General features: G+C 32.5%; 2 non-coding genes across 2 annotated transcripts; one reads left to right on the plus strand and one right to left on the minus strand.

The window, feature by feature from the left end:
- Positions 1 to 7,275: 7,275 nt before the first annotated feature.
- Trnag-ucc (transfer RNA glycine (anticodon UCC)) lies at positions 7,276 to 7,347 on the minus strand. Its single transcript has one exon. It is a non-coding gene; the product is annotated as a tRNA-Gly (tRNA).
- Positions 7,348 to 7,483: 136 nt separating this feature from the next.
- On the plus strand, positions 7,484 to 7,555 carry Trnag-ucc (transfer RNA glycine (anticodon UCC)). Its single transcript has one exon. It is a non-coding gene; the product is annotated as a tRNA-Gly (tRNA).
- The last annotated feature ends 1,436 nt before the right edge of the window (positions 7,556 to 8,991 follow it).

Genomic DNA, 8,991 nt, shown 5'->3' on the forward strand with positions numbered 1-8,991 from the left:
CTATACGAGTGTTCTTAAGAAGGAAATTCAATAACATTTTCTAGTCTTTATCCATTATATTTTCTTTTCGAATGTAAACGATAAAACGTTAGAGCAAAGAGATCGAGAATATCATTATTGCAGAGTAAACAGTAAGCACGGTCCATTTCATCTATTAACTTGATGTGAGCTCCACCTGGAAATAAAAGATGTCGTCGAAACGACGCTGATGTCTTTTTAGTAGAAGGAACATATCCTTTTTTTTTATACGTTTCAAAATTAATAGGAGGACCGAAGTTTGAAGCAGTTTCAATCATTTACAATGCAAGTATGAGTGAAATATTTCGTATCGCTGTTTTCCAAAAGAATACAAATTTTGCACTCTGAAAATCACTTTTCGGAAAAACCGATAAAATGTTTATGAAAATAATTAAATCCTTTCAAATCATCACTGGTGCGATTTCAGTTGTGTTAACTTATAGATCTGAAGCTACATTATTTTTATTTATTTATTTTTTTTTGTGAAACGGATACCGAAAGATTAATTTTCAACATTGCTACAGAAAGATTATTATTTCAATACAGACAGTTCATATAAGTAAGCAACTGCACTTAAATTTACATTCACTTTTCCTTTTTATGTTTGTTATATTTGACATTCAGTATATGATAGCTGAATGAAATGCTTGATTTTTGAGTTAGATTTAGTTACATACGAAACATCTCATCTGTATTGGAAATTACATTTTTATCTTCATGAAGCTAGCTACTGTGAGACAACATTACATTAAAATCTCCAGATGTCGGCATGAGTCTCTGCTAAATAGGTATGTGATCCCAAACGTTAAAACAGCCGCTTCTTTAAATTACTGCTTAAGTTTTATGAGGAAGGGAGTGCTTCATTTACATGTTGCGGGACATTCAATTCCTCATATTCTATATATATACGCTCCCAAAATTATCATTCCCAGTTGAAGATTCCGTAGGCCATAAATATTGTGTTATCTTGTATATTTCAATCAATCAGCATTCTAATCTGTAAAAACAGGCATGGACGATTGAAACTACAGCGATGAGAAATGAAATTTTTTTTAAAAACAACAGGAACCGTTCTAGACTTTTGGAATCCACAGAAAGGGCTTTAAAAGGGAAATTGAGGAATATCCCAAAGGGGAAACGCAAAAAAATCAAATGACTGAATACCCACATCATGGAGTTCAGACTCAAGGAGGAGCAATTTTACTCTTTCACAAAAAGGAAAAATGTTGGATACTGGGTCTGCGTAAAATCTCCGAAGACGAGTGTATTCTTTACCCAATTGTCTCAAATGTTTTCTTGTTTTCCTCTGATTCTCTTTCTTGGGTTTCTTGGTCAAAAGCTTCGGTTTTTTGGCATCTGGTAGGGATAAAATATTATTATTGCTCATTTCATTGTCAGGGTTGTATGACGGATCATTTTCTTCGCCGTCAGACGCTGCAAAGGGGTCTGGTGCCCCATCAGAATCTCTAGTCTTATCCAATTCATTAACTCCATTCTCATTCATTTTGGTAACACTAGACTCATTTTCTTTGGAAATTTTATTCCCATTTATCTTGGTAATACTAGTACTAGTCTTATTTAACTTTGGTAACTCCAGTCTCACTGGTTTCAGGAATTCCAGTCTCAGTCTTTTTAGAAACTCCATCAGTCTCATTCATTTCGTTAACTCCATTATTTACAGTCTTAATATAATTCAAAGTGCCATCAGTATTAATTATTCCGGCATCTTCACAAAAGTCTTGCATCTCATTGCTATCATTGCATCTGTATTGGTTGTAGTTCAAAATAATTGGGGTCCGGCAGGTTGTTTACCCATTCTTGTGTACCTAAAACCGTTGATGTAGAACCTATCGCTGTTGGTGACACTGGTGGCACAATTCGCCATTCATCCCTTGGTGATGGATCTGGTGACACAATTCGCCATTCATATCTGTGTGATGGGCCTGGTGCTTCAGTAACGCCTTTTTCTATCATTTGGCGCTTTCTCCATCTGAAGAATTAACGCTGTCCGCCGTTTCATGATTCATGAAGAACTACAACAAACAAATAACAATAAAATTAAACAACTGCATGCAGAAGTCTGGACAATAGTCAATTGGATGAAGCAAAAAAGCTTTGAAATCAGTAAAGTCTTTAAAATAATGCAGAAAACAACGCACTTATTTTGAAGTATTTTGATCTGGTTTTCTCCAAAATGAGGGAAACACCAGAACATCAACCAATACTCCAGTCTTTTTTTAAAAAAACTAGAGTTAGCGGATTCTTACATTGAAGAAACACTGGCATATCAGCTCAAGTGACAGTTTTACTTTGAGTGAGAGATCAGTAGTTAGTCTCCCACTCGATGTAACACCGGCACATCAGCCGAAATGCCGATTTTATTTTCATAATACATAGTGAAACATAGAAGTAAAATAGTATTAAGGGTACTTATGCCGAATCAACTTACAGAGACATAGATGTTCCTCCTCCAAGCACTTCTTCAGAACTGACGCAATGGCGGCTGTGTCGTTGTTTACTAGGAGAAGCGCGCCAAAATACCAACTATGCACAACGACACTAGCGATTGCTGCGTGATATTTTGAAACTAGAGATATGCCGACATTACCACAAGAAAGAGTAAAAAAAAATGAATTTTTTGATGTAATAAAAAAAAAATCGATTTTTGCAGATATGCCACTGTTCATTTCAAGCAGCGATTTGTCAAGTAGCAATTACGGTCACGCTCATTTAGTCATTACAGTATTTTATAAATCCCAAGAATCTACTTGATTCTTGGGATTTATAATTGTGTATGAATAAGAATGCGGCGGGGGCACGGCATTATAGTAAATAAATATATAATATATATTTTTATAAATTTAATAAAATAATCTAAAATAAATCTTTAGAATGTTAAGTTTAAAATGTGCTGAAAGGCGAAACTAAAACGAGCAGTTTAATTAACCCTTTCTAGGGCCGTGGGAAGTATACTTCCCACCCAATTTATCAATCTTTGTATGAAATGATGTAGGTTGGCATAAGTGCTGACACATTTTTTTAGTAAGTCAGAAACTTAGATGCTTCAGTTCTTTATCTCAGACAAAATGATGAGTCTTGATTTGTTACTTAATTATTAATTAACCAAATTAATTAATGAATCAAATTAAATTTATCTAGTAAGCTAAATGAATCCCTTTTCTTATTCTAATTTCAAGCTTAAAAATATTTTAATATAATATGACTGGAAAAAAATGGCCCTTTAAAGGATTAAAGGAAGAGCCACATAATGCCCAATTCCTAAGGCCAAAAAATGCCGAAATGGGGCACTGATCAACACATATTATACATTCTAAAACCAACTAACTTGAACTACACAATTCCTCCAGCATTCCCAACTCCTTACAAGTTAACTTCAAAAGAAATATACACTAAAATAACGTATATAAATAACGAGCTAATTTATAAAAAACTTCACTATGAGAAATATCACAAGTGAAAATAACAGTCCAGTTTTAACACACAGACAAAGAAAAAAAAATCATAATCAAGCCTTTAAATTTAAAAATAAAAACGAAAAAATAAGAATAAAAAAAGTAATAGGTCTTCAACCTAAAAATGTATTACTCTTTACATCCCACTTCTCTGAGGGTTCGTATACTCAAACGCTGATAAAATTGAAAGCTTTATGGAAATAGTTTACATAGTTTGATAAATATGCATTTTTGGTATTGTATCCACGCTTGAACACAAAAAGTGCAACTAGCTAGATGCATGAAATTTGGTAGGCATGTTTTCTGTGTTTGGCAAATTTTTTGCCTTTTATAACAGATGAACGAACAAAATATGACTATGAAAAATCTATGTATCCTGCCGTCCATTTGAACGTGTTCACGATAACTCATGAGAGTAAAGAGTTATATGCATGAAATTTAGCACACGATTTTAGTATCAGAATAGATGTACATCAAAGTTTTAGTTGTATTTGTGTGTCAAACACATGTATTTGGTGCACGCAATCAATAGACTAAAATGTTGTAGCGGATTAGTTTGAGCGAGGATAGAACCTGGGACCTTGTGGTTCGCAATCCAGTAACATGACCAGTTGTTATCTGGCTTATAAGCTTTCACTAGACTCTCCCTCCAGTGAGTCGAACGATATGACTGTTGAGTGGTGATGTATTATTTTAGCTGTTGAGTCTAATGGGCCTGTACCCATTTGAGTAGTGCCAAGCGTTATGGCGAGCGTGTGTGGGGTGGGTGAGTGGTTGCTGCGTCAAGTGAGTCTGACGGCTTTGTGTTGTTGCGGCCTTTTTGTGATGCTGCGTCAAGTGAATCTGACGACTTTGTGTTGCTGCGTCAAGTGAATCTGACGACTTTGGTTTGCTCTGGTTTGCTCCATAACAGCTGTACGAAGGTTGAAAGTTCATCGTCCGATGTCACCAATGTAGTGGATTGGTATTGAGCGAGGATAGAACCTGGGACCTTGTGGTTCGCAGTCCAGTAACATGACCACAATACAAAAGCAATAGCTCGGGTAGCATAGCTGTTAACTGGCTTATAAGCTTTCACTACAATGCCACCTTTGTAGATTAATCGCTAGTTGCAATAAACATCCCATCTTTAATGATCTACAGGTCACAGGCGCGGCTTATACACAATTAACGTTCATGCAAAATTAAGAGAAATTCTCATTCTATATAGTTCCATGTAATAAAAATGATAAGCCAAAAATGCAATGTCTTAGATAAGTAGAATTTAGATTTGGATTTTATAAATCTGTATCCAAATTTGGTTTCAGATGTTAGAAAATAAAACATCTAAAAAGCATACTCAGTTCAGTTTATTGTGTTGAATTGTTAGTGTTGAGTTATTAGTATTGATTGATCCATAACAATCTGCAAAAATTCAACCTTTGCTGCTGTTTCGCAGTGAGTTAGAGCTTTATTTTACATTAACGATTTTAATTTGTTAATAATTGTGTGAATTGTTTAATTTATTTCATTAAATATTTTGCCCACATCTTATTTTCCACAACAAACTCATCTTTATTTTCTCGTATACAAAATATACAAAGAGAAGTTAATATAATGATCAAATCTTTTGAAATTTGGGTGGTAATTTATAAACGTTTTGAGCTGGGTGGGTGTTATTTGGTTTTTGGTCTTTAGACCAAACTTGTAGATTTCTAACAAATATAAGACAATCCATTCTCAGAAAATATATCAATCCGATTATACAAAGAAACACAATAATTACAAAACATAAATATATATTCGATTTTATTTTCTACTAAGTTAAAAACTCTCACATACAGAGTTCTGAAAATAAAACTCTGACCACTTATAATGTTCATAATTATGCTCGCGGTCCACAAAACAATTTTAGTTTACTTAGTTTTTACAATTTTAGTTTAGTTTAGTTTAAAACAATTTTAGTTCTGTTTTTTAAAAGCAACAATAGGGCTATTTTGAAATGGATCTCGTAAATTTGGTGATCAATGGTCAGATGACGAGAACGACACCTGAGCTTCCCCTTCTCTCTAAACTTTCGCACCACAGCAACGGGAGGGCATTTGCCCCAATGGATTTAACATGCACCTAACCCGCTTACATGTCGATTCTTTGGTGAAATGGGGTCTCGAATCTAGAACCTCTGGTTCCGAAACCGAGACCTTACCACTAGGTTATAGCAATCTACCCACAAAACAAGAGAGTTGGGTAATATGTTTATTAGAGAATATGCAAGGAAGTTTCTGGGATTTTACACTCGCTGGCTGCCCTCCCCCCCCTACTTCGATGTGGGAGAAAAATATTTATAGCGAGTGTTAGCATTTTGGATTTATAAAATCATTAAACATTAGAATTCAGACAACAAAGATATGGGACTATGTATTAACTAATAGTGGAACTAACAGGCATCTACGAGCAGTCCGATCATAATATTAGAATCAACATTATAGAAAGAAAAAAAACACCTAATACTTTTCCGGTACGCAAGGTAATTACGAGGAAATATTTTTAATCAGAGTATTCTAAATAATGTATTATAAACAGGCAAATAAGTATAGAAAGATTCTAGTATTTCTAAATAAGATATTATAAAATAACTTACGATATCCATTCATTAGTAAACTTCGAAATTTCAATTTTCTTTCGTTCTTGCAAGTTTTGAGGAAGAATTTACTTTGCACATAATGTAACCATCAAAAACTGTAAACAAATCTTTTCATTTCATTTGAACTATGTCTGTATTTGAACAATCTCTTCACTTGAATTCCAAATAGTTTAAAAACTGAAGTACATATTCCCAGTAATTCCAAAAGTATCAATTCCAACTTGTGAATTCGAATCCATATTTGATATGATAGCCACAGCTATTGTGTATACATATATATGCGGTAGTCAATGTTATATCAAAATGCCATATGTTTTTACTAATACCAACCATCTAATTGATGCCAAATTCTTGTGTAGGTTAACACAATCTTCTCTCATATTCTTCATGTAATTATATAGTCACAAAATGTTGCCACAGCATTTTAATTTCTGTTATGGTTGTCTGTGATTTTTGCCATACGACATTTTGATATAACATTGACTGGTACTTGCTATAACATTGATTGGTACTTGCGGTGGGCAATCTAGATTTGAATATGTGGATTGAGATTTAAATAGCTTTGTCTTGACTACATATGAGAAAGCCTTATCCTACCTGAGATTCATAAGCAGCTAATGTTGTCTTTGATATCATTGGTTGCTTTCCACAGCAAATACTCACGAGTTTTGATTGGTAGGAAGGTTTAATAATTTGGTGCGAATTTATATAATTCCTAGTATATTTATAATATACAAGAATTCCAACTAATTAAAATTATATTTAACAAAACTTGATTTTTTTTACAAAATGAAGTTTTTACCTTATGAATTATAAATTGCTTTTAGTTATCATAAGAATTAAAATGTATTAAATTTTTATACAATCTGACTACGCTCAAAAAGAATAACCAAGTTAAGAGTGCGGGGAAAAAATGAGATATGCATTATTAAGCTTCATGTTATAGATAGATATTATTTTTAATTAAATCTCATATTTAAATGATGAAAAAGAAATGTTGAATTTTCTTTCTTTAGCATACGATACTCACATCACAAAACTTTAAGTTTAGAAATGAATATCATAATTTATTTAAACCATTTTAATAACGAGACTCAGCAATAATAAGAGAAAATAATTGATGTGAAAAAAATTAATTGTAATAAAAGTCAAAAAATAGCCTGCGTCGGCCGGGAGTCGAACCCGGGTCAACTGCTTGGAAGGCAGCTATGCTAACCGTTATACCACCGACGCTCTCTTTCGGCTCGATTGACGTCAATTCAGTTAACTAAAATAGGGTTACTGAGCCTGATTTGTAAATAGAAAAAAGAAAAACAACAGTGACCCATTTTATTTCTATTTATAGAAAGAAGATAAAATCACATGCGAAGCGTCGGTGGTATAACGGTTAGCATAGCTGCCTTCCAAGCAGTTGACCCAGGTTCGACTCCCGGCCGACGCAGATTAAATTTTTCTTTTTAAACTACTCTTATATTATAGAATAAGTTCTCTTAAAAAGATTCTATTATGTGCATTTAATTTAAAGAGCTAATATTGCTAGAACATTTTTTTAAGTGTGCACTTTTTTTTTAATTCTCAGAAAATCCAGTTGGATATTCTGCAAATAATGAATATCCAACAGCAGATCGATTTTTTTTTTATTTATAAGTATTTCATTGTAAAATATATATTCATTCAAAATATTTATTTAAAATTTTATCATATAACATTATAAATTCTTTAACTAAGAGTTCAACATGGATCTGAAATTTATTATCTTAGCAGTATTTCAAATATTTTAAAATTTTTGAGGCCGTAAGGACATGGCTGAAGTCTTCTCCTTTCTCCATTTTAGTATATTAACATAAGTATTGTTTAGTATTAAATATTATTTGATATTAGTAACAAGTATTATTTAGTATTAAATATTATTTGGTATCAGTAACAAGTATTATTTAGTATTAAATATTATTTGATATTAGTAACAAGTATTATTTAGTATTAAATATTATTTGGTATCAGTAACAAGTATTATTTAGTATTAATTATTATCTGGTATCAATAGCAAGTATTATTATTAAATATTATTTGATATCAGTAACAAGTATTATTTAGTATTAAATAGTATTTGTATCAGTAACAAGTATTATTTTGTATTAAATAGTATTTGTATCAGTAACAAGTATTATTTAGTATTAGCACGAAAAATTTTTTTTAACGCGTCAGCTATCTTCCGATTCAAGAAACTCATTAATATATATATATATATATATTGAAAATAAAAAAAATTTCCATATTTTTTTTTTTTTTTTTTTTTTTAACATCAAACATTTTTTCGGGATTTTATTAAATTGAAGTTTCGTGAAAGTGGGGATGGCAGCTTTTGTAGATAAAAATCCCATAATAACTCCAGTCAATTAATCGATCAAACAGAGCACAGCATGACGTGTCTTGAACTTCAAAATTCAATAAAGAAAACTGAATACGGATTTCCTTTTCAATGATTGGATCGAAAATTTTGCATATAAAACTTCATGTCTTTTAAACAGTGTATTTTCGTGTGAAGACGTTTCGCAAATTTATAGACGACCAATCATTTCACTATTAGGTCCAAAATTTGGTACAGGTCTAGAATTCTAATGTTAAATCCGCATGCTTAATTTCTTCTGTTCTTTATTTGTATTTTTGAATTATTGTATCCACATAGAAATGGACGGATGGACAGAAAGGGAGATTTTTCATAGACGGTGTAATGACTCAACTTCTTTCCTGTTTGACCATGGTGACGTTTCTTTTCCCACGCTCCATAATTACCATCCAGACAGCAATATCAGCAATGGCGACGCCCTACCGCAGTGTAAGTGCTTCCAGAAGTGCCAGGTGGTCAATTCCTTTAAA

The sequence above is a fragment of the Argiope bruennichi genome, chromosome 10 (genome assembly GCF_947563725.1).
Source record: "Argiope bruennichi chromosome 10, qqArgBrue1.1, whole genome shotgun sequence".
Lineage (NCBI taxonomy): Eukaryota > Metazoa > Arthropoda > Arachnida > Araneae > Araneidae > Argiope > Argiope bruennichi.